This window comes from Xenopus tropicalis, chromosome 2 (assembly GCF_000004195.4).
Source record: "Xenopus tropicalis strain Nigerian chromosome 2, UCB_Xtro_10.0, whole genome shotgun sequence".
Classification (NCBI taxonomy): domain Eukaryota; kingdom Metazoa; phylum Chordata; class Amphibia; order Anura; family Pipidae; genus Xenopus; species Xenopus tropicalis.
This window is the reverse complement of record NC_030678.2, coordinates 48,010,556-48,037,149: the sequence shown is the minus strand read 5'-3', so window position 1 is coordinate 48,037,149 and position 26,594 is coordinate 48,010,556. Positions and strand designations below refer to the sequence as shown.

General features: G+C 40.2%; 1 long non-coding RNA gene across 1 annotated transcript; it reads left to right on the top strand.

Annotated features, from left to right (window-relative positions):
- The first annotated feature begins 6,634 nt into the window (after positions 1-6,634).
- Positions 6,635-25,358, top strand: LOC105946524. Its single transcript, XR_001924019.2, has 4 exons — positions 6,635-6,718; positions 20,639-20,726; positions 25,076-25,249; positions 25,322-25,358. It is a non-coding gene; the product is annotated as an uncharacterized LOC105946524 (long non-coding RNA).
- The last annotated feature ends 1,236 nt before the right edge of the window (positions 25,359-26,594 follow it).

The following is a 26,594-nucleotide window of genomic DNA, read 5'->3' as shown; positions in this document are numbered from 1 at the left end:
TCATGAGCAAAAATCCTGATTATCAGTTATTTCCATCACATTGAGGTAATTATCGAATAGAAATAATACAAACGCATAATTCACAGACATATTTGAAGCATTAAAAGCATAAAATGTGGCGATAATTACTGTAAAACTTAACGCCTCCCAGGAGCAGGCGTTACTAAACAAAATTGCAGCTGGTGATTGTCTGTGGTGACAAGATGGAGTTTGTAGTCAGATTTTTTCAAGTATGTGATCGTCCTAGAGTGATGCATCCTCCAGTTTTCAGGGAAATGGTGATTTTCAGGACAGTAGTTTTCAGAAAGTAGCGGGTACGTGTGTAATAGCGTGCGCTAATATCGCATGCTACGAAATAAATATATTGCATGCTTTAAAATATCTCTTAAAAATGTAATCTCCAGATAAATAACGACAATAACATCGCTTCTTAATTCAGACAAGTGTCCTTTTAGTGAATCGATTGTTAATTCTCAAAATGTAAGAAGTGATAATATTTTTAACGCATGCTATAAATATCACTCGTTTTTTTGGCCTTTAGTGAATCGGCCCCATAGATTTTATTTTTTATTGATTATCCCTAGTCCCAATAATTCTACATTATAGATCACAGGTTGTACTTTAGTTGCTGTGGTTTAATAGGTATCACTTGACAAAGCACTGAGGATGTAGCCTTAATTTTATAGTTACTATGGGAACTGTAGTACATTATAGTTTGCTCTAATTATGGCACAGAGTATCATAATGGTCATCAATACAGATATTTGTTCATGTGCGTGTATGTATATATATATATATATATATATATATATATATATATACATACAGCATGTAACGTAAACCCTTATACTTTGTAACATAGGGCCTATTTTTTTTGTTTTTCTTTTCTTATGCATTGATAATGCTCATCTGTTTTTCTGCATGGGCAAGCTGATTTTGTTATATTTCCTACCGTCTCACTTACTATGTCACAGTCGTCCTGCACTGTCCTTGTGCTCATCAACCTCTCCTTTTCTCTCAGCCAAAAATGATAACAAATACTTGCTCATCCCCAGCAGTTATAGTGTTCACTGAGGTTGTGTTGCAGTGAGATCCATACTGATAATCAGAATCTCATTTCCTGTTCATTTGAACTTCTGTATCTGAAAAAGTAAATGCCTTGTATTGGAAAAGATGTTCAAATTAAATGCAGGGCTGCCAGTGTGGGTAAAAGTCAGGACTGCCCAACATTGCAATGCGCCTGATTTCATCAAATTGTGCCCCAAGATTTCTAATGGAAGCTAAAGCTGGTCATGTAACATTAATTTATACTCTTGTGTTTTTCCTTATCACGCTTCATCAGGAGCCCAATATTAAAGGAAAACTATGCCTCCAAATTATGTAGGTCTCTATAAAAATATATTACATAAACAAGCTCCTATTTAAAACCCTGCTTCATTTAAATAAACCATTTTCATAAAAATATACTTTCTTAGTAGTATGTGCTATTGGGTACTCCTAAATAGAAAATTGCCATTTTAAGAATTAAGGGCTGCCTCCTGGGATCATAGGATTCACATTGCACACAAATATGATTGTAAGTATTCATTCTGGGGGTGTAGTTTTCCTTTGGAAGGCTCACAAATATCATTTTTGACTAAGCAGTAGATTTGATCCTGTGGTGATTTTGAGGTTAACAGATTCACATACACTTGTATCTCCTTTAGATCTCTCTTGTTTGTTAGAAATTATCAGGAAACATGTACTGACTAATAGTTTATATTAGAAATAATGTGAATTGAAAGTTTTTTTTATTTATTGAAGTGTTTTAAAGTTTTTTTTATTTTGATGAATTCAGCAACAGTTTAGTTGTAACTGAATTTTTTTAACTTCTCTTGAACGTATGGTCTACGTTCAGTGGCAATATACACATCAAAAAAATCTTTCATTTAGAAAAGAATACTTGGCATATAAACGAGACACCGATGAAATAGGATCGGTAGGATTTTGTCTTTGGTGGCAGTGCTTCCTTCACATTGTAAATACATCAAAGCTGAAACACATTGCCAACAATATATAATTGTAAGCTGTATTTATTGCCTTTCATATTAATGTATATTTCTTTTGGTTCCAAGCATCCCATTACACTGGAGAAATGCTCCAGGCAAGACAAAGCACATTTACTTTTTGCCAAAAACTTTCATAATAAATATTCTCTACCAAATACCATACGTATCTTCCGCAATAGAATTAACCTAACCCTAATTAAACCCTAATTTACATATTAAAATTTGATTTAAAAAAATTGGTACTCTGTTAACAAAGGTTGCTTTCAGTTTTCCAAAACTGATAAATTACATGACTCTGTGTATTTTGATTCAGTCCTGCTAAACGCAACAATTCTGTTCAGGGATGTGACCGCATGGCTAGATCTGATCTTTTCCAAAAATCTAGATCTATCTACATTTAACAGTGAGCCTTTTCCTCTTTCAGATCATCATCTTATCTCTTTTTCTATCTCGCACACGTCTCCTTCTCCTTCTACTTACGCACAGCCTAAAACCCTGATTCGCAACACTCAAAGGGTGGATATAACTGCTCTCTCTAACTCTCTTAGTTCTAGCCTCTCCTCCTTCTGTGCTTCCTCTGATCCTGAGTTATTGGTAAATACCTACAACTCTATTTTATCATCCGCAATTAACACCCATGCCCCCCTGCAGCCACAACACAGTCGTGCCCGCAATCCCCGTCCCTGGCTTAACCCTCAGACGCGATTTCTGCGCTCCTGTGCACGATCTGCTGAGCGCATTTGGAGGAAATCACGCAGGAAAGCTGACTTCCTCCACTATAAATTTCTTATGGTGTGTCTCAATACTACCCTATCCCAGGCCAAGCAGGTATACTATAACACACCCGCGGCACTTATTCTCCATATTTAACACGCTACTTCATCCTTCACCAAATAAATCAGTCATATCTGAGCACACCCCCCAGGACTTTGCTGACTTCTTTAAAAGCAAAGTCGATTCTATCCGCAATCAATTTTCCCAAACTTCAGATACCGGTAATCTCAACCTTCCTAAATCTCGTAACTGAGTCTGAAGTTTCTACTCTCTCCGCCTACTACCTGCTCACTGGATCCTATGCCCTCATCCCTACTTAAACAGTGTGCCCCTGCCCTTACTCCAGCTCTTACCCACATATTCAATTCCTCTCTGGCTTCTGATACTTTTCCCTCTCTCTTCAAACAAGCATGTGTCAAACCCATTCTTAAAAAGGCTACGCTGGACCCGTCCTGCCTTTCTAACTACCGTCCCATCTCTCTCCTGCCCCTAGCCTCTAAACTCCTGGAACGTCTTGTCTTTTCTCGTTTCACTAACTTCCTCTGCACCCATAATCTGCTGGACCCTATGCAGTCTGGTTTTCGGCCTGCGCACTCCACTTAGACAGCCTTATGTAGAGTAGAAAATGATCTCCAGACTGCCAAGGCCAAAGGACGCTACTCGGTTCTCATTCTCTTAGACCTTTCCTCTGGTTTTGATACTGTCGACCATTCTGTCCTTATGCAAATTCTCTATTCTGTGGGTATCCGGGATCAGGCTGCTTCCTGGTTCTCTTCCTACCTCTCTAACCGCTCCTTCTCTGTCGCTCTTGCTAACAAATCCTCTACCCCGGTTTCGCTTAGTGTGGGGGTGCCTCAGGGCTCTGTGCTTGGTCCTTTGCTGTTCTCCCTGTACACTCTCTCTCTAGGAGACCTTATTTCTTCTTTTGGTCTTAAATATCACTTATATGCAGATGACATCCAGATATATTTAGACACCCCTGCACTAACCACTGATGTTCAAACCCAGATTGGTAACTGCCTCCTGGCTATCTCCTCCTGGATAAAGCGACGCCAGCTCAAACTTAACCTAGCTAAAACAGAGCTCATGGTCTTCCCACCCAAACCTGGCCCTCCTCCTCCTTTCACCTTTAATATTGATGGCATGACCATCAACCCTGTAAATTCTGCACGCTGCCTTGGGGTTATCTTTGACCAGTCACTCTCCTTCTCTAACCATATTAATAACACTGCCAAAACCTTCCGCTTTTTCCTCCGCAATATTGCCAAGATACACCCCTTTCTTTCACAAGTAACAGCTAAAACACTAATACATGCCCTTATCCTTTCCCGCTTATATTACTGCAATCTCCTACTAACCGGCCTCCCAGACTCCCACCTCTCTCCCATGCAATCAATTTTAAACTCTGCTGCCAGGATCCTCCTGCTGTCTCCGAAGAGGGAACCTGTTCAGCCTCACTTAAGCTCTCTTGCATGGTTGCCTGTTAAGCAAAGGATAGCTTACAAATTCCTTCTACTAACATTCAAAGCCCTTCACTCCTCTGCTCCTCACTACATTTCTTCACTGGTCTCCCTGCATGTTCCTGGTCGTCTCCTCCGCTCCTCTCAGAGCCTCCGTCTTTTTACACCATCCACACCCACTGCGCTTTCTCACCTTAAACCTTTCTATCTTGCTGCTCCTTACCTCTGGAACTCTATCCCTGAATCTCTCCGTAGGGAAAACTCATCCACTCTCTTTAAGAAAAAGCTCAGCTGTTACCTTCTGGAGCACTAAAACATTATTTTGCCCAGTCCTGCGCTTCAGGGCAAGTGCCCATACCTGATGCACTCTTACCTTCCAATTTGTGCCTGTATGTTACCCAACCACTTAGATTGTAAGCTCTATGGGGCAGGGATCTCCTTACTACTGTGTCTCATACCACATGGCACTTAATAAATAAAGTTATACATACATACATACATGGCCCCCAGGCCTTTTTTTGCTACTCATCCCACTGCGGGGCACACATGTGTAACCTGCGGTGCACACATGAGTGTGGGTGACCCACAATATTAATTCCTCATGACCTCCCATACACCATACACCTGTCACCACCACTGATTACAATACTGCACTAATTCTGCCAAATCCAGATCCAGCAAAAAGAGGTCACCAAACGAGCGGATCTTAACATGTACTGTGTGGCTACCTTTAGACAGACCACCAACAATTAGATTAAAATATCCAACAACCTAGCTATTTAAGGTGAGAAAATACAAGGTTGCCAAGCTTTGCCATGAAAATCTGAATAAATAGGATTTAGTAAACAGCATATTGGTACTTTTCTTTTATCCAGACTTTCCCTTGCCTATAGAATGCAGAAATCTAGGAAAAAAATGAGTCATAAAATCTTTCAGCAAAACCCAAAGCAGTTCAGATAACAAAATGTTTTGGTTGTCAACACAGAACAATACGATTCGATAGTGGCCCAAAAACTGATGATGTAGATTCAGTCCTGAATCCACTAAAAAATCTTACCATCCATGCAGGTGGACTATCAATGTTGAGCACCTTGGCCCATAAACTAAATAATTTAATCATCAAATGTATAGTCAGACAAATTAGAGGTTTACAATTTTTTTAGGGCCAAGACCCTGTAGGCCAAGGCAGCTGATCCCTACAGGCTGTCCTCACTTCAAAGCACCAAAATCTAGACCCCCCAACTCAGCAGACTCACTGGGGAATGATTAACTCCTGTACTGATCTAGAGATAACACACCATCATTTGCTCTAATCTATTTTTGATCTGATCTAGTTTCCCTTTATATACAGTTCGATATCATTTGTCAATACAGGGAGTCAGCACTCCTCCAAACTAGTGTTGTAAGTTCATGTGGGGCCCAGTGAGGAAATGTTTGGGGGAGTGCCTGTGTAGCCTGGGTATCATGCCAAAGGCAGTTGCATATAGTATTCAAACACTTAGGGGGACATTTATTAATGCACTAACGCTCCGAGCGTATTTTCTGCGACTTTTTCGTACCTTGCGCAACTTTTTTGTACTTTGCAACAAAATTTTTGCGACAACATCGTATTGTCACAGAGTACGAAAGTTTCGTATTCATTCAAGCTTCATTATCGTGACTTTCCTTGGGCCAGGTTGGAGCTGCAGAGTGCCATTGATTCCTATGGGAGGCTTTCAAAATCACGGATCAAAGTTGGAAAAGTTTTCCTACTGTTTACAATCGTTCGGTACAAAAATTTCGGATCGCCAATATGATATTATCGTAATTAATACAATTTTTTAGTAGGCATTTTCGTGATATTTGCGATCTTCAGAAATTATCGTATCCAATCCAAATTTTTCACTTTCGGGATTCAAACTCGTGATTGGAAGTAGCAATAAGTCAGAAGGGGAGATCGAATGATAGATAACTATATGCAACATTTTCCCAAAATAGGGGTTTGTGGGTGCAGTGATCTTTCGCCGAGACATTCTTGCACGTAGTTAAAATTACATTGGTTGTCTTGGCTATCTGGATGTCATGCTCAGGGAGACCATCCTAACATTCTAATCACAATTAAATACTTTTCCACAGGACAACCTCGCTGTCAAAAGTGAGCTCCAGTATGTAGAGCAGACCACTAGAAAGGGGCATCTGGCCTGCAAGATTTTGTGAACGGAGAAAAAACCTTTATCACCTATTGATGTGGTTGCTCATCTATCTATTATGATCTATCTATCCTGTATATTTTATTCCCTTGTCTTTGATTACACAGTTTAAAATTGTTCCATTTTCTTAATTTTCTCATGAAAGTTTATTTTTTTTACACAAACAGACCTGCTGCAACGACTGCTGCATCTTCTCTTGTCATTAACGAAACCTTAGCACACCGCACCCACCCACGGACTCCAGATGGTAAGTCCATGTAAGTCATGAAAGATGTTGCCAAAGAGATTTGAAATGGATGACTCCCGTTTCATGTTAAATTAATTATTATTACTTTGTGCAGTTTTCATTTCTATGTAAAGCAGATTCGTGTTTGTGAGGTACAGGAGTTGATTTGTATTCTTACAGTGACATCTGCTGTTTGATTTATTCATAGAACTAGTTGTTACACATTCATTTTTTTCTGTTGTCAGAAAAGCATTATATCAGTAATATTAGGTCTGAAAAGGAATAAATATGCTGTGTATCAGAAAAGCCAATATGACCTTGTTAAGTATAATGCATGAGTAAAGCCACCTTTCTGGGCTGAGAGGGATTTTTTTTGCAGAATTGATGTTCTGTTAGAACTATTTAAGCCATCATTTGGCATATTTAAAATGTCTGGGTGAGGTTTGGGCTCATTCAGTAAAGTCAAAATATATTCTGCCTTTAGAATTCAGAAGATTAATAAATGGTACAGACAGGGCTGCCATCAGAAACTTTGAGGCCCCATACACGTTATTTATATCGGGCCCCCAATGAGCACAAGTGTGTGTACCAGAAATTTGACCTTGCCCCTTGTGTGTGCAACAAAACCAGCTGATAATGTTCTATAATGAGCTCTTCATGTAAAGAGTTCCACTGATTAATGTACTAATTAACGGTCAGATCATTGGGGCAGTGGAGTATCCACTACCTTTAAACCCTACACTTTTTCCTGTCCCTGCTGTGCATTGTCCTTGTTTGATATGGGAATTGTGTAAGTTTTTGCATAAGCCACATAAACTGCATTACTTTAGGGGCCCAAAGATGTGGAGCCCAATAATTAGTCATTAGTAGTTCATGAAAATAGTAAAAATAATGTATGTGCTAAAATCTCCCCGTGTGCCAGAGCCCTGAGGTGACAACCCTGATGCCACCCCCCAACCCGCTCCACACTTACCTTTTTGGAGCACATTGAAGCTACTCTGTGGGAATTAAGCTACTTCATGTTTGGTTCTTGCAAGACAGATAATAAGATTACCATCAACAAACATGGAGTATCTTAAGTTTTCCTGTTTTATGCAAGAAATAGAAAACAGGAAAGTCCACCACAGGGGATAAACTTTGTAATAAATATAAATATACACTAATTCATTGCCATCTGGTAAAAAAGAAAGGCCCTGCCTTATGAGGCTTACAATGAGTGCCAACAGTGTTAAACCCTAAATAAAATACTTCCACTTTCAGTCATTTTAGATGTTAAAAAGGACATGCTCATTTATCAAGTGGAAGGTTCCTTTGTGGCAGTTCCTTTGGGCAGTATGCCTCTGTTGTTATTTATCTGGCGATGACATATTTTCAAGCTCTATTTTAAACCGCATATTTATGCGTTATTTCTGAGCACGCGATATTAGCGCAGGCTATTATGCACGTATCGGTTACTTTCTGAAAACTACTGTTCTGAAAATTACCATTTCCCTGAAAACTGGAGGATGCATCACTCTAGGGCACATAAAAAAATCTGACTGCAAACTCCATCTTGTCGCCAGCTTCAATTTTGTTTAGTGACGCCTACTCTTGGGTTTCACAGTAATTATCGCCACATTTTATGCTTTTAACGCTTCATATGTGTTTGTGAATTATGCGTTAGTATTATTTCTGTACAATAATTGCCTCAATGCGATGTAAATTACGATTTGCGATAATGCGTTTTTTTTCGCATGCGATATGAGTAGTAACGCATGCAAAATGACTTTGATGAATTGGTACTTAATTATAAAACACTTTTAAACACAAAAAAATATGCGATAAGCGTTAACGACCTCAGAGTGACTTATTTATAGTAGAAATGAAGGGGAAAAACAACCATTTTTTATTAATGCAAGATACAAATGTTTTCAAAATAACCTTTTTTTATAATGCTTATGTTGAGTATACACAGGTGTAAACATTATTTTTTTATGTTATATATCATTTTCTTTATAGTTTATTTCCAGTTAGGAATAATGATAAAATGATAGCTTTACAGTGAATCTGTGTTTTTTTTGTTGCAGGGGTCAGTCATAGGCCAAAATGAACCAGAATAGGAAGGCTAATAATGAAGATGAAGATTATATAAACATTTTATTAAAACAGGACCACGTTAGTGATGGGCAAATTTTCTCACCAAGCATTCCACATTTGCAAAACTGCTGGGAAAATTTGCAGAGGGAAAAAAATCAGTGAAGAGGAATAAGTCGCAGTCGCGTCAAAAAGTTGCGGTCTTGTAAAAAAATTGTGTTTGTGTCAAAAAGTTTTCAGCAGTTTTGCAAATTTTTTGGCAAAGCATAATCAGACAGATTTGCTCATCCCTATTCCATTTATAACATTCTTAGGGGCTGATTCATCAAAGTACGAGTTCAAATCCCGAAATGAGTAAAATTCGGATTAGATACAATAATTTCTAATGATTGAAAATGTCACGAAAGTGATTACAAAAAAACCTTTACAAAAGTCATGATAATATCGTATTGGCGATCCGAAAGTCACAAAATGTTCGTATCCGAATGATGTAAACGGCGAGAAAACCTTTTGGACTGTGATCCTTCTGTGCATGATTTTGGAAGCCTCCCAAAGTTTCTTACTCTGCGTGACAAATATGATTTTGTCGCACAAATTGTTGCGCTTTTTGTCGCAAAGTACGAAAAAGTCATGCAAGTTAACGAAAAAGTCGCAAAAAATACGCACAGTAGAAAAAAAACGATTTTTTTGTGTTCGGAAGTGATTGTACTTTGCTAAATGGGCCCCCTAAAGTATAATTAAAGGTATTTGAAGGCAGGTATTTAAGTCAGTTCTTGGCTTCCTATGTGTATTATTGTGCAGTAAATAGGGGCATGGCTACATGCAGCTGCTTGCTAGACTTTGCCAAAGATTTCCTACAAATCATCTCTCGGACAAAATAATTCAGGCAGATGCCTTAGGTGACCTAGATTATTTATTGAAGAGTGTTGCTTAGCATGTGGTATAGATTTAGCAGGATACTAAGGTTTCAGTTCTTAAAGGACATGTAAAGGCTACATTTGCCTACAATGTATATCAGTTGGGCACATCCCCACACCCAAATGGCATCATTTGTACTGCATATATCCCCTCCGCTTGCTAGCACCATCACATTTTCCTAAACTAAATTCAGTAGAACCCCCATTTTATGTTTTTCAAGGGACCATGGAAAAAAGATGTAAAATCAGGGAAATGTATTAAAGACACATAAATGTAAGCTATTTAAGCTGCATGACGCTTACACAGAGACACCCCATAACATTGACTTCAAAATGTACATCCATAAATCCTAAACCAAAACTCTGTACCATTTTAAAGAGAATCCGCACCTTGTACCTTGTAACTTGTACCTTTAATGAAGGATTGGTGTTTCTGTCGCTCAGTCACAAATTCCCCCATGCTTCTGCAACTCTTGCGATATTTTGTAAGCTCCCGGATAGGTGCGCATGCGCAGTGTGTATTATGAGGCGATGACGCTGACCTTCCCAAGATGGTGCCTGCGATCGCAAGACATGGGGGAACTTTACTTCCTAAAGTAAGCACCCTTTTCAGCTTAAAATGAAGCGATTTGCTAGGGACAGGCATGTTAAAAACAATGTAAAATGCAGGAAATACAAACGTAAATTCCGGGAAGAGAGCCCATAGGAATGCATAGAAATTTGTGGGATCACAACAAAATGGTGTAAAAGGCGTGAAAACATTAAATCAGGGGACGTAAATTTGGGGTTCTACTGTAGCAGCTTTCACCTGGTGGCCATTTTTCCTCTGATAATGTAATTGGATATATTTAAATCTGCAAGCATCATACACACAGACAGACCCTTATTCGGCATACATTTCATCAAGAATACAGGCTCACACAGATAAAAGTTCTGCTTTGTTTGAGCACTGTAGGTAAAGCTGAGCTCAGGAGAAAAAAATTGAAGCACCCAGCTAGAGCTGAGTTTCTATGGGAACCAGCAATGCCATCTCTTCACTGGCTGCTAGACTGGAGGGCGTGTTTAGTAATCTGAGCTTAGAACAACTGAGCATGCCCACAAGCCAGAAGTCAAAGCAAATTCCTGATAGAGGGTGCTGAGTGGGTTACAGGAGGAGATGGAAATCTAAGTGATTAAGGGGATGCTGCAGCCTTACTATTAACCTCTGCAATACCAGTGGCAGGTATTCAAAGATTTCAAAGAGGCTGTTCACTGATTACATTTTTGTGTGTGGGGTTTACATGTCCTTTAAAATCAATTTTGTTTTATTATGCTAAAACTAAAAGCATTTGGGCCCACGGACATCTGTCCAACATGGTCCGTGTGAAGGACCTAAAGCTGGTAGCTCACAGCTGTTCTGTACCCCTACTTTATGACCCGTTCCCAGTAGGAACAAGATGCCCATTATGCTGCAGGGTATGCAGCTGGAGCAGGCTTCCAACATCATTTGCATCACACTTGCATTACTTCTATTGGCGGGCTTGTATTTTCTACTGGTGACTGATTTCTAGAGTGGCAGGTTTGAAGGCATCACTGTTGGGGGCTATGTAAATATTAAAACATTTTCCCCACTTTTTTCTGCCTGCTGCTGGATACATGCAGTGAAATTAGGTGACTGGGTTCAGCAGGTGCTCTGGTTGTCAGCATTGCACCCGCTTCGTAGAGTCATAGAAAAAAGACCACGGGGTAAAGCCCTTGTGTTCACTGTGTCAGACACTCTATGTGTGGGGTGGGCCCCTTGGTTAGGTATCACATTTTTGAAAATCACATATAGGAACAATATAGGCAGGCACTCCGGATTCCCAAAAATATGAAGCAAAAAGCAGCCATATTGTAAGTAAAAAATTGTATACAGTTTATTTAATCCATATATAAAAGAACCAATAGGGTACTTAATCATAGGGGGGGGGGCACCTAACATCTGGCTCCCACTAGTAATAACACATTTCCTTTTACTCTGCCACCTTGTGCCTTACCTGCTTCAAGTCACATATAGGTCACACTCCTACCCACCTTGGGGAGGACAGGAATAGCTATGTGGAGTGCATCACAAAAGATTATACTTTATTTTTTACAGCCATATACAATTTACACATGTCTCACCAACTGTTTTAGCCAGATTTCACTCACTAGATATCATTGTAAATGTTCTGTTCAGTGAGCTATAAGATCATGCAGTGAACACCCCCATTAAAGAGAGTTGTCAGGGCAGGATGGCACCCCTGAGTATGTATGTGTATTTACTGGTAACGTTTCCTTTGTCCCTGTAGGGACTCATAGGGTTAATATGCCCCTATGGCTTTAAACCCTACCATTTCCTTCTTTATGCTGTTACTGGGCAAAGACCCATGTATCTAGTTTACCATTTGCATTATGTGCCTTATTGGTTCCTAGGTTGACCACACCCTTTGCACTATAATATAGTGTTTAGCAAAGGGGTGGGTCTTCCTCTTTGGCTGCCTCTGGTGTCTCAGGTAGAAGTTCCACTGAGCCTGGGATCAACAGGGCCCCAGTAAAGCCAAAGCTACCCTAGAGTCACCATCCAAACTCTAGCGAAGTCGGGGAACAGGGACCCCATGAACGAGGAATAGCTAAATAGAAGAACTCCATAGAGCACTTTCTAGGAAAGTGAGGTAGTGTAGGATAAGGTAGTAAGAGCAGTTTCTGGCTCCAACCAGGAGGATAGCTGGAAGTACCCTTCCATACAGGCATTGTTGCCTTAGTATAGGACCACGGTTAGGATAGGAATCCGGCTAGTGAAAACCCCTGATCCATAGTCGGCTGTTGAGATCCTAATACAGCTATGGTATTCATCCTAAGGACCTGAGGTACCTTTCCAGACTACCCTCCATAGTGGTGCCATGCTGACAGATGTCTTTACCCTGCCCAGACTCATTAGAGTTGGGATAAACTGGTGGGCATTCTCTCTTGCTGTCCTCAGAGTGTCAAGCTGTTATATACCTCAACCCTGTGCACTATTTGTCTGGGACAATAAATCAGTTACCATTTGTTTCATCAGAAAAAACCTTCTGGTATCCATTCTTTCCAATTACTTTGCACACAGCATAAGTGAGTTGTAGTTTCACTACACCCCAAGAATATTTCCACTTAGCGAAAACCCATCCGATGTGTAGAGGCCTATGTACCCCAAGCTCTGAAGCCATTCTAGCTGGTGTTGCCTGTTTTAACAGCCAAATAGGGGTCACACCCCTTTGACTCTTTTTTTCTAGTTAAAACCTGCCGATTTTTTGTGATCATCTTATCATTTTACAGCTTTGTCTGGACTGAAGACAAAGTACTGAGTGAGATTGGGTACCCATGGAATTTCCACAAAACACATCTGATTTCCAGATATCTGCAAGAAGTGTGTGGGCACCTTTTTCTGGTACATGGGCACAGTGCAGGACTCTTATTATTATTACTCTTATGCTGTCAAAAAAACTACCTACTGCCTTTGGAATGACATTACTTCCAGGGGCCAAAAATGACTTCACTGAATCATGGCACTGACCTGTGGCTGGCATGATACCCCTTTCTATGTGTGGTGACATCACTTCAGCTTGGCATGTGTGAAGGGGAAGAGTCAAACAGGATTTTCAACTAATGCAGGCCAGGTTGGGTGCAAGTTGGTGTGAATACATAGGCCAGCGGGTCTGCATCGGCCCAGGTTTCACAGATCTGACTGAAAATGTTGTTGTAAAACAGCATTGTTACAGAATTTAAATTACACACATTTAATGCAAACATTTTGGGAAAATTGTCTGTGTAAATTAGGGCTGCCACTAATTTATATATATATACACTATATACAGTATATATAGGCTTGCATATCACAGCCACATTTCTTCTCTATTCACAATAGGGTACGATCCATGTGGCAACCAGGGGCGGGCCAAGCCGACCGGGCGCCCTAGGCAACCCGGTCGGCCAACTCCGCCCACCTCCCCGCCCCCCCGAACGGCGCATGCGCACCAAAGCACAGGAGGCGGTGCAGGGGGGGGCGGGGCGATTAGATCGGTCATTGCCTCCGCCGCTAATGACAAGCGGCGGAGGCAATGACAAAGTAGCACTAGGGGTAGGCAGGAGAGGCTCCTGCCTGGTGCCCCTCAATCATTGCGCCCTAGGCAGCTGCCTCTTCTGCCTACCCCTAATTCCGGCCCTGGTGGCAACCTTAGTGTAAATAGAGGCAACCTTAGCAAAAGCAGCTTCAGAGAATGATATTGCAGAATGAGTGATGTTGCAGTCATGTGACCAGGATGTGGGAGGGAGCCTGTGATGGGGAAGGCCTAGTGCTGGTGTGTCAACTTCCTCAAAGCTGCTGTGTGTTGCTTCTGCATCCTGAGGGAGTGATCTGGATTCAAAAATGTGAGGGCTTCTCTGAGGGGAATGTATACTATGCTATGCCTAGGGATATGCTACTCCATTCAGCACCAAGCAGAATGACTAAGGTGGCAACATAAATTGTGTATCTGAGATCCTGTCCAAATGCAGAGAAATTGTTATTTAAGGTTAAAGCACAGAGCTGGAGAAGCACACTGTGATATATACAGGACTTCTGGGGTCATTAGTGTGTTGGAGTGGTGGAGGAGCCCTATTACGATATGAGAGCACAGTGCAGTGTGATTTGTTCAGGACTGCTGTAGTGTGAGGGCAGTAGGAATCATTTGAAATGCAAAGATGTGTATTTTCTATGTGCAAAAAAATTATGCAATTTAAAAAAAAATAAATTACCAGACGCTTGTGGCTAAATCCAGAAAAAGAGCTGAGGAGGTACCCTCTACTATGCCATCAATGCATGCCCACAGGTGGCTGGCACATCAGGTAGGACAAGGAGTCATGCCTAGACAGTAACAGAAATTCAGCAGTGGTTTCTGGATGTGCACAGAGTAGTCTGTACAGGGCTACTGGGTAAAATATACAGTGTGCAGAAATGCTGGGAGCAGAGTTTATTTTAGGGTTGCAAGAGTGTGATATATGTTCAGGGCTAATTGTTGCCAGGTTTGTATAGCACTGTTTGGGTGCTGAGATAAAGCACCCATGATAAAGCACAGTATGACATGTACAGGGGTGGTGGGGAAAAGGAATGTGATATGTACATGGGTGCTAAAGATTGCCGCTTACAAGAGTGGTGGGAGGAGCACGGTAGCATAGCCTTGACAGTGTCTTATGTACAGAGGTGTTTGGGAAACTGCAGAGTGATACAGAGCTACAGTGTGGTACAGGGCTGCTGAAGGAAAAAAATAGTAATATATAAAAGGGTACACAAATAGACCTGTGTGATATATATTTGGTTGCTGGTAGAATACAGTATGATATGTAGGGGAGAGACTAAGGGTCACAGTATGGATCTGTATGTATGTACGAAGGGTACTTAGAGGGGCTTATGTGATCTCCTGGGTTTCTTTGTGTATTCTCTGTGTACTTTCCAAAAATATCAAACCAAAAAGTATGTTGAGGGGAGCACAAGAAAAAGTGCAATAATGCAGCAAAAAGTGCTTTTATTGCTATGCCATACACAACATGTTTCGGTACCCTTTCGTGCCCTTCATCACAAAGCACTTTTTGCAGCATTATTGCGCTTTTTTTTGTGCTCAACCTCAACATACTTTTTGGTTTGATGCTAGCAGAGAGTGTGGGGTATCTTCATCTTGGGATCCTACATACTTAAACCTATATTAAGCATTAGTGTACCCCAGGTGTTCAGTGATGACACAGTGTGATTCAGTACATACGGGGATACTGGGGGAGAGAAGTGTGATGTGATATGTACAGCGGGAAGAGCAGTGGGACATAATCAGGGGTTCGTTTTAGTGATAAGCACATTTTTCGGCAGGCATGGATTCGCAGTGAATTTCCGCATTTCGCCATTGGCGAATTGTTTAGCAAAACTTCCATGAAAATTCTGTGCAGAAAAAATTGTTGCGGTCATGCCAAAAATGGGCACAGTCGTGTCAAAAAATACGTGGGCGACAGAAAAAAAAAAATACGCAGGCGACAAAAAAAAAGCTCAACGAATGCGTTACCCCTCCCCTTTGCCTATTTATTTGTTCCAATGAGCACCCCGGTGCATATTTATTTGTTCCAACCAAGCACCCCTGTGCCTATTTATTTGTTCCAACCGAGCACCTCTGTGCCTATGTATTTGTTCCAACCGAGCACCCCTGTGCCAATGTATTTGTTCCAACCAAAGACCCCTGTACCTATTTATTTGTTCCAACCGAGCACCACTGTGCCTATGTATTTGTTCCAACCAAGCACCCCTGTGCCTATGTATTTGTTCCAACCAAGCACCCCTGTACCTATGTATTAGTTCCAACCAAGCACCCCTGTACTATGTATTTGTTCCAACCAAGCACCCCTGTACCTATGTATTAGTTCCAACCAATCACCCCTGTACTATTTATTTGTTCCAACCAAGCACCCCTGTACCTATGTATTTGTTCCAACCGAGCACCCCTGTGCCTATGTATTTGTTCCAACCAAGCACCCCTGTACCTATGTATTTGTTCCAACCAAGCACCCCTGTGCCTATTTATTTGTTCCAAACGAGCACCCCTGTGCCTATGTATTTGTTCCAACCAAGCACCCCTGTACCTATGTATTTGTTCCAACCGAGCACCCCTGTGCCTATGTATTTGTTCCAACCGAGCACCCCTGTACCTATGTATTTGTTCCAACCGAGCACCCCTGTACCTATGTATTTGTTCCAACCGAGCACCCCTGTGCCTATGTATTTGTTCCAACCGAGCACCCCTGTACCTATGTATTTGTTCCAACCGAGCACCCCTGTGCCTATGTATTTGTTCCAACCTAGCACCCCTGTACCTATGTATTTGTTCCAACCAAGCACCCCTGTGCCTATGTATTTTTTCCAACCAAGCACCCCTGTACCTATGTGTAAGTTCCAACCAAGCACCCCTGTACCTATGTATTAGTTCCAACCAAGCACCCCTGTACCTATGTATTAGTTCCAACTAAGCAGCCCTTTACCTATGTATTTGTTCCAACCAAGCACCCCTGTGCCTATTTATTTGTTCCAACCAAGCACCCCTGTACCTATTTATTTGTTCCAACCGAGCACCCCTGTACCTATTTATTTGTTCCAACCGAGCACCCCTGTACCTATGTATTTGTTCCAACCGAGCACCCCTGTGCCTATTTATTTGTTCCAACCAAGCACCCCTGTACCTATTTATTTGTTCCAACCGAGCACCCCTGTACCTATGTATTTGTTCCAACCAAGCACCCCTGTGCCTATGTATTTGTTCCAACCAAGCACCCCTGTACCTATTTATTTGTTCCAACCGAGCACCCCTGTGCCTATGTTTTTGTTCCAACCAAGCACCCCTGTGCCTATGTATTTGTTCCAACCAAGCACCCCTGTGCCTATGTATTTGTTCCAACCAAGCACCCCTGTACCTATTTATTTGTTCCAACCAAGGTGGTACATCATGGTCTAGATTACAGCAATTGAAAAGGGTTTGGAGTTTCTCTCCAAAAGTGTCTGATTGTGGGCTGTATAGCTTACAATCTAACAAGCCCCAACTTGTGGCTTATGAGCATAATGTATTTTGCCATCCTCTTTGATGTTGCTTCCAGTGGCTTCAAAGCAGATGCTCATTTTTTGAATTCCTGGTTTGAAGACATGTTTTGGAGGTATAAGAATAAATATACTGTTGGTTCACATGGGGCTAACAAATAGCCAATTGTAGCCCTTGTTTAAAAATCCCAGGAATATTCAGTTTGTACGGCACCCCAATGTCTATTTTAATGTAGTTTATGAATTAAAAAATGAGCATGATCACACTTGGAGACCTATGCTCTATGATCTCTATTTAAGGTAATAACATGTTAACATACCCCACCGACAGCCTGTGTAGGATCAAGCTTCATTCCAAAATTACTGTGGCAGTTACAAGTGAACAAGAGAAAATAAAATGTAACATTCTAATGGCATCAATGAGAATTATGGTACAATTTTGACTGTATTATACCTTCTTACACCTGTCAGTGTCCGTTTTCAATGGAACCATTATGATTGGTGTCTGTGACTGTACTGCCCTCAAGGGTTTAAATGCCGGGGAATTCCCTACCAGTCTTTTGAACTGAAGAAGCCACTCGGATGAGTGGTGATACACTTTGTAGACTTATTTCTACTAGATACTGATGGCAGAATTGTTAGAATCTAGCCTGTTTTATCACATATGCATGTACCAACATTCATTATTCAGAATATACTGCAAAGGCTTAATCACCTGCTATATCAATTGTCCTGCCAGTTGCACCAGACACTTATCTGTACTCGCCAGTGTGTGTGTTGTTCAGGTAGATGAAGTAACATGCTCTTTGCTTTTGGTGTTTGAAGCTATCAACTATTTTATAATAGGGTCATTTATGACGGCAAGTACAACAACAACAACAACAAACATTTGTAAAGCGCTTTTCTCCTGTAGGACCCAAAGCGCACAGTGCAGAATGCAATTTTGAGCGCAAGTTGCCACATTTGTAACCCACAATGCAGCATTTTCCCATTTGTTTCAATGTAATTGCGGTTGTGAGGAGACAATGTGCCTAAATCAATTGTGGCTGATTATTTAAAATTATAATTCATTTTAAGACAGACTCAGATTGGGGCACTGGGCTAATCTACATAACCAATGACCTCATTTGGTATAAAGGACAGCTAGAGTACTAAGAGTCTCAAAATTGCACCCTATTGACAAAGTGAGACCTGTCATACAATCTGATTCTTTTAGTCTTCATTTTGTATGCAGGCAGCAAGAAGCAGAGCCACTCTCTTTCACAGCTCCTTATAGCTGTGCTGCCAAGCAAACTTTAGCCTAAATGCAGCTATATGGAGCAGAGACTGGACTAAAAAATGAGAAAGCAGGCATTTTTGGGCCAATCTTCTCTTGCTCCGTGTAGCTGCACTCAGGCCGAAGCCGTGAGTGTCACTGCAGCTACACAGAGCTGCAGAAGAGAGCTGATCCTTTTCTCTCCGCCTATCCGCAAAATGTAGGCAAAGGGAAACAATCCACACTAGGTTTGATGTTACCAAAGATGCTCATTTGGTCATGCCGTTCATGCCAAATTAAAATTTTATGCAAGGGGAAGCCACAGTGCAGACGTGTGTAATGCAGCTCTGTTCTTATCTTCTGCCAAAGTGCAATTTTGGCAAGCTTGCAGTGCTGGCTAAAGGTCCCCATACACGGGCCGATTTGCTCGCTTGGCGATATCAGGTGGGCGATATCGGGAGAATCCAGGATAATTTGATCATTTGGCCCTGGGGCCAAACGATTGAATTATAACGTATGGCATAGGAAAAGTCGGTCCAGGTTAGAAAATCTAGTCGGATCGGGGACCGCATCGGCTCGTTGATCCAACTAGATTTTCTAACCTGCCCGATCGAGATCTGCCCGATTTCAGGCCAGATATCGGTCAGGCTACCCGTCCGCAGTGCCCATATGCGGGCCAATTAGAATCGGCCTGTGTATGGGGATCTTAAGTTCTAAATGTGACCTCAGTCTTATCTATAGGGTCCTTGAATGCCTCATCTTCTGTGACACCTTCCCTTTTTGAACAATCAAGCCTGGTGGTTTTGGTTTTTCCTGGTAGATGTCCTGCACAGAACAGGCCCTTCTTGTTCATCCAGATGGAAAACCCTTCTGTCCCAGACTCTTGCCGGGGACTTATATTTCCTGTCTAATAGGGATGAGTGCTCTGTTTAGCCCAACGTTTGGTTTAGGCAAGTTTGCCATGTTTCTAGTTAGTTATTTGCTAAATTTCTGGGTGGCGACAGTCTCCAGAAGGGGATGTAGGCTGCAGGGAGTCATCAGGCTGGCCCCCTGGGAGGGCTGTAAACGCATTTTCATTCTTTGTACTATCCTCCCAGAAGGTAATGTTAACCCTCCAGTGCCTGTGTCCCTGTATCGATCAAGAGAGAAAAAGATTTTAAAGATAAGATAAAAATCGTTTTTTTGGACCCTGAACTGCATTGAAAACAGTTACGGTATTATTTAGATGTATTTATTATATTATGACAAGATATAGGATTTCAGATGTAAAAAAAAAAGATTTAGACCGCGGGAATGAACAATATGCAGTAAAATGTATATTGGAATAGCTATCTTATATAGAATAAGATAAGACTATACTAAACATTTATACTATACTACAGCTCCAATGGTAAGCCTGGCATTTTGTGATGTTAATTCTATACCACAGCTCTTAGTAGTATCTATTCATAAGGAATGTAGTTACGCAGAATAACCCAAATGTAGTGAAAAGAATAGATGCCTTCATTAAAACACATTAAGAGAAAAATATTTGCGTGTGTGCACATGCTGCTGTATAACAGGACATTGCACTAAAACGAAGGTTTGCAAGCTTTGCTACATAAGGTGCAAGGGACAGGTTACACAAATACAATGGAGCTCTGACATTAATGCGTCTCTTGAGCCATTTCACCAGATTATACTCTGTGTGTGTAGTAACAGGCATAAAATGAGATCTGGCTATCACTGTACCCTGGTGGATTTTGGTAAGAAAATACATACATGAGCATTTTATGGCCAAAATCCATCTCATGTACGTAGTTATAGGTAGATTTTTTTTTAACCAGCAAAAATGCATCCTGTGATGTTAATATTGTTTCTGAGCACCACATTCGTGAAGAGAGACAATTTGCACCCAGATTGACACCAGCAATACACAAAGGCAATGTGCTTATGGTGAACCCTATTAAACCATAAAGGAATTCAATTTAAATGACTTGAGAAAATACACTGTATGAAGAGCAGAGCGCAGGGACACTCAGAAGTTGTTAAGTTTCTACTTCTCATACTTAAAATACCTCTTATGCTGTTCTGTGTCATGTATCCCTATGTCTTACCAGTTTTTTATTTGTCACCAGATTCACACCTTCTTTGTGCTTGAGTATGCCAGCGTGGGATCATTTTACCAAATGATATCCAAGAAAGGGAAACCTGTGGAGAGAAATGGTATACAATAAGAAAATGAACAAAAAAACGTGTAAAATGTTCTTTATATTTAAAACTCAGATGGGGGCTGAGTTTGTTGAATACTTTTAACGAGTTATTTACCCCAACAATATTGGATGACACAAATTGCACTTACAGGATAATAGAATATAAAGGCATGTCAGAGTTCAGGGACCGGATAAACATATTGGAAGGTCTTCATGCAGTTTTGAACTAATCCTCAAAATTGACTATAAGAAATAATAGCAGTCCACTTACAGTAGCAATTGCCCTGTTTGTCCAGATACCTATAAACCATTTGTAACCTATGTAACCTTTTTGTCTTTGTTGAATTTTTATTGTTTAGGCATGTAAGTATCCCTTCTCTACAAAGGTCTGCATCTTCTTTAACCATCATTTTAAGATAAACTTCATCTATCATCCTTCCTTTTCATATTTGTCTGGCAATAGGGAGTGAGATTTGTATAAACTAGTTTTCATAGTATAAGCTATATAGAATAAAAAAATTGGAAAAAAAATATATATAGAATATTAGATTATACAGCATATAATATATATGATATAGTGATATATAGAGCCGTATGAGAGTTTATAAATAATTCATAAGCTTGGGATATGGGTGGTATAATGGTGGGGGTAAGGAATATATGATAAGCGATATAGGGTGTGTGGGCTAAGTGATAGGGGATAGAGCATTAGAGATAAGATGATATGGGATAAGGGATATGGATAATAAATATTGAATAAACAATATGAATAAGGGATGGGGCATACTGCTAATGTAGCATGAAATATAGATTAATATATGGGGAGTAAGTAATTTAGTTATTTAATAATTTAGTTATTTATTTAATTTAAAGAGTTGTAAGAAATTACATTTTATTGATCATCATTAATACTAGTATATATATTTATATACCATTTATCTTCTACTGTTTTCTAAATATAGGATTATGGTTTAGATATAATATGTATTTATAGAATGTAAATTACAATATATAGAGTATTGTAAATGTATACAGAAGAAAATAAAAAAAAAACTTATGACAAAGTAGAGTGATAGATCACAATATATAGGATATTTCAAAAGTAAGATACATAGGGCTTGATTCACTAAAGGGCGATAAAACGTGCGCTATTTTTATTGTGCGCTAAAATTTTTACCGCGGCTTAATTTTGGCGATTTTTCGCACGATTCACTATAAGCATACTCGCGCTTTTTTACGCGCGATATTGCATGCGTTATTTAACTCGCGAAGACTATTTCAATGCGGTATTTGCTGGTACATGTGCTAAATTACGCCCGCGAATAGTCACCGCATATGAATGGTAGCTTAGAAATAGTGTATAAAAATTGTCACCGCATATAAATGGTGTATATAAATATTAGCCACATATAAATGGTATCATATAAATAGTAGATGCTTATAAATAGTAGCCACTAGTGATGAGCAAATGTGTTCTGGTTTCTTTAGTGAAAAATTAGCAAATCTTTCGAAAGATCCACGAAACGGCAAAAATGTTGTGTGGGCAAAAAAATTGCTGCTGTGACTATTATTTTTTGACGCTTGTATAAATTTTTGTATGTGCAGTGAATTTTTACGTGGCGAATTTTTTCATGCGTTTTGCCATTGGTGGATTGTTTTGTGAAACGCATGAAAAAATCCGCCGCAAAAAAATTCAACGCACGTCCAAAAATTCGCTGCGAATCCATGCCTGGCGAAACATTTCATCACTTGTAGCCAAATATAAATAGTCGCGCAAATGAACGCACGCCATGTTAGCCATACACGCCAATACTTGCAGAAAATTACTGTATTAAAAATGAACATTTAGCTGCAAACTGGCGGCTGCGTCACTCTAGGGGAAACACATACTTGAATAAATAACACTGTAAGTCCATATTTTATTGCAAAAAATCATTTACTGTACTTTTTGTAAAATTTTTCGCCTGCCTGTAGTAGGTGTTAATTTTCGCATAGCCGAATGCGATATTTAGCGCGCAAAAGTTATAGTGAATCATGCAATCGTATTCTTTTCAGCGCGGAAATTAACGCATGCGGTAAAACTAGTGCGAGAAATAACCCATGCGAAAATGGCGATTTTTTGCACGCGATAATACTATGGTGAATCGCGCGCAAATTATTTTGCGTTTTTTAACGCAAAAAAACGTGCAATAATTTTTATCGCACTTTAGTGAATCAGACCCATAGAGTGATATATAAATCATTTCATATTATATGTGTAACCCCTATTTGGCTATGAAATAGTTAAAATCCAAACTAGTATGGTTTAGAGCATGGGGTACATGCAACTCTCTTAGACAGGATGGGCCTTCGCTATATGGAAGAGACCATGTGGAGCAAGGGCGTAGTGGAACTACAACTCACTGTATCTGTGTGTAGTACAGATTAGCAAAGATGGACGCCAGAAGGTTCTTGCAGTTGAACTATAAACAGGTTTATTGTCACAAACAGATGGTATATTATAGTAGTACTCTGAAGACAGCAAAAAGAGGATGCACACCGGTTTATCCCACCTCTTTTGGAGTCTGGGCAGGGTAAATGCACCTGGTCAGCTTGGCATCCCTTTGGAAGCAGTCAGGATTGATACCTCAGTCTTCAGGTTGATAACCCCTAGCTTGAGAGTCCTACAGCCGACTGTGGAACAGGCTTGAGATACTGCCTGTTTCCTACGTCTTAAACCGTGGCCCTATGCTGAGGCAACATTGCCGGATGCAAGGGTACTTCCTTTCCTAATTTCCTTGGTGGAGCTGAGCTGCTTTTGCTTCCTACCCTCTCTATCTCACTCTCCTAGAGAGTGCTCTTACAAGACTAACTATCTAACTGGTCCTCGTTCACGGGGTATAGGATGGGTACTCTAGGGCAGTAAGGCTTTACTGGGGCCTATTCTGATCCCAGGCTCAGTGGAGCTGTTCCTTGAGATTCAGAAGGCAGGCAAAGAGGAAGCCATACCTCCTTACTAAACACTATATGAGTTTGCAAGGGGTGTGCTCAACCAAAACAAACCAATAAGGTACAAGATAAGGGTGAACTAGATACATGGGTCTTTGCCCAGTAACAGTGGAAATGAGGAAGTAGTAGGGTTTAAAGTAGTGATGAGCGAATTTCTTTGCCAGGTATGGATTCGCAGCGAATTTGTTTTGCAAAATTTCTGTTAATTTGTCGCATGGAATTTTTTTTTGTCACGCGTCAAACTGGATGTGTCCACGTTAAAAAAAAAAAAAAAAGTGCGGTCACGTCGAAAAAGCGCGGGCCACAAAAAATAGACGCAGGCGACAAAAAGAATCACGCAACAAATGCACTTTGCAAATTTTTCATTGTTTTGCACATTTTCTTGCCGTTTCATGAATTTTATGGCAAAGCGAAATGGGACAGATTCGCTCATAACTAGTTTAAAGCCCTAGGGGCAGATTAACCCTATGGGTTCCTACATATGTTAATATTAAAAATGGTGTAATGTAAGGTAAGGGATATGAGAAAGAGATTCTAGGATATGGATAAAGTAATGTAAGGGAAATGCTATTCAAAGTCTGCCAGAAGGGATGTGGTTTGAATTGATATGGGATTGGAGACTGAAATAAGGGAATTTTTAGGACTATGGTTTTAAATATGGGGTTATTAGTATATGATCATTAAAACTGTTGTAACCGATGGGGATTAGGGTAGGATATTACAGGGTAAAGAAGAAGGTAACATTAATGGAAAGATACATTGCTTGCAAATGTTATTGCTATGTAAAACAATATATACAGTATATCCGGCTGTTTATATTTTTTGCAATCCTGGTTATGATTCCTGAAACAATGTAAACGTTGGCTGATTAAAAGGTGGAGGATAACAGATTTCTACATTGTATGTTTGTATTTATGTATATTTTTATTTATTTAGCAATGCTTATCTATTCAGATATTTACTGCAGAAAAATACATTAGAATAGCAAAACAATAGAATAGGAATACAATAGAAAAACAGGGGTCATTACGATATTAAATAAAAATAAATGCAAAGTACAGCTATATAAAGGATTGAGCTAAGTGGGGTCACTAATTCTATAGATTTGTCGTCACTCTGTCTCCTCATTTCTTGCTTGTTGCATCTATGCGCCATCTGCAAAACACAATGAACAACCTCAAAATATCCTTTTGAACAGTGTCCATGAATAGATATTTACAAGTATCTCTATCAGTGGAGAAGGGGTTACAAGAGAAGGATGGCTGGAAACATCCACAGACAATCCACGCTAATCTATAACATGTGATTAACATGGGAAATGTAACATGGGATTAGAGATTACTTAAACCACATCTTCCACTTCTTCTTTTATAGGTGTGAGTTCAAGCAAACACTCCCAGAAAAGGAAAGGGGCAGACAAAAAAGGAGGCATAGAAGAGTGCTTGAGGTTACCATAATAGGGGGACCCACCCAAGCTCCAAGAAACTTTAGTAATAAACATCTAATTGACTCAAATGAGCAGTGGAGAGATGATTCTTCTAAACAAAGGTATTTTTTTTGCCCCACAAGTTGCTGTGATACATTCCAATCAGATATTGACTGGGGTTTTTACTTTTGCAGTCTCCAGCTTAAGGACAAATGTATACTACCTGTGGTGAGTTTTCACAATAAACATTTTGATGGGCAATTTTATCCAGCCCCTTTTGATGTAGTGGTAGATTCTTACATCATGCTGATAAAATGTGATATAGATAAGCTGAAACAAAATAATCAAGAAAAATACTATTGAATTTTAGACACAACTTGGTAATTAGAAAGATCACAAGTTACCCCTGCACTGCCATGTAGTAATTATCTGTATAAATTACAAATCAGCCTTGTAATATAATATTTATATTCTATATACACAATATAGTGTGCCTAAGCTCAGTAACTGACAGCAGCACAGAGCGTGTGCAGTGAATCAGAAGATGGGGAGCTACTGGGGAATTTAAAGGAGAAAGAAAGGTAAAAACTAAGTAAGCTTTAACAGAAAGGTCTATGTAAATACAGCCATAAGCACTCACAGAAATACTGCACTGTAATTCATGTGCCAGAGACACACAGCTCTCTGCTCTCTCCTCTCTCCTGCTCCCCCCTCCCTCAAGAATGCTAAGAACTCTCTCCCCCCTGGATAGGAGCCAATCAGCAGGAAGCTGACTCATAGGGGCACATTTACAAAACCATGAACGCTCGAGCGTATTTTTGCCGATTTTTTTCGGGCGTACGGCACACGACTTTTTCGGCCGTTTGTACGAAAAAATCGGAAAGGTTTTACCGCTGTTTACAATTGTTCGGTACAAAAATTTCGTGATTTTCGAATCGCCAATACGATATTATCGTGACTAATACGATTTTTTCGTAAGCATTTTCGTGATATTTGCGATCTTCCGAAATTTTCGTTTCCAATACGATTTTTTCCCATTCGTGATTCGGATTCGTGGATTAGTAAATGTTCCCCCTAGTCTAATTAACTGAGCATGTACACTTGGGGGCACATTTACTAACCCACGAACGGGCCGAATGCGTCCGATTGCGTTTTTTTCGTAATGATCGGTATTTTGCGATTTTTTCGGAAATTATCGCGACTTTTTTGTTACCAATACGATTTTTGCGAAAAAACGCGAGTTTTTCGTAGCCATTCCGAAAGTTGCGCAAAGTCGCGATTTTTTCGTAGCGTTAAAACTTGCGCGAAAAGTCGAGATTTTTCCATAGAGTTAAAACTTGCGCGAAACGTCGCGCCTTTTAAGTTTTAAAGCTACGAAAAAGGCTTGACTTTTCGCGCAAGTTTTAACGCTACGAAAAAATCGCGACTTTGCGCAACTTTCGGAATGGCTACGAAAAACTCGCGTTT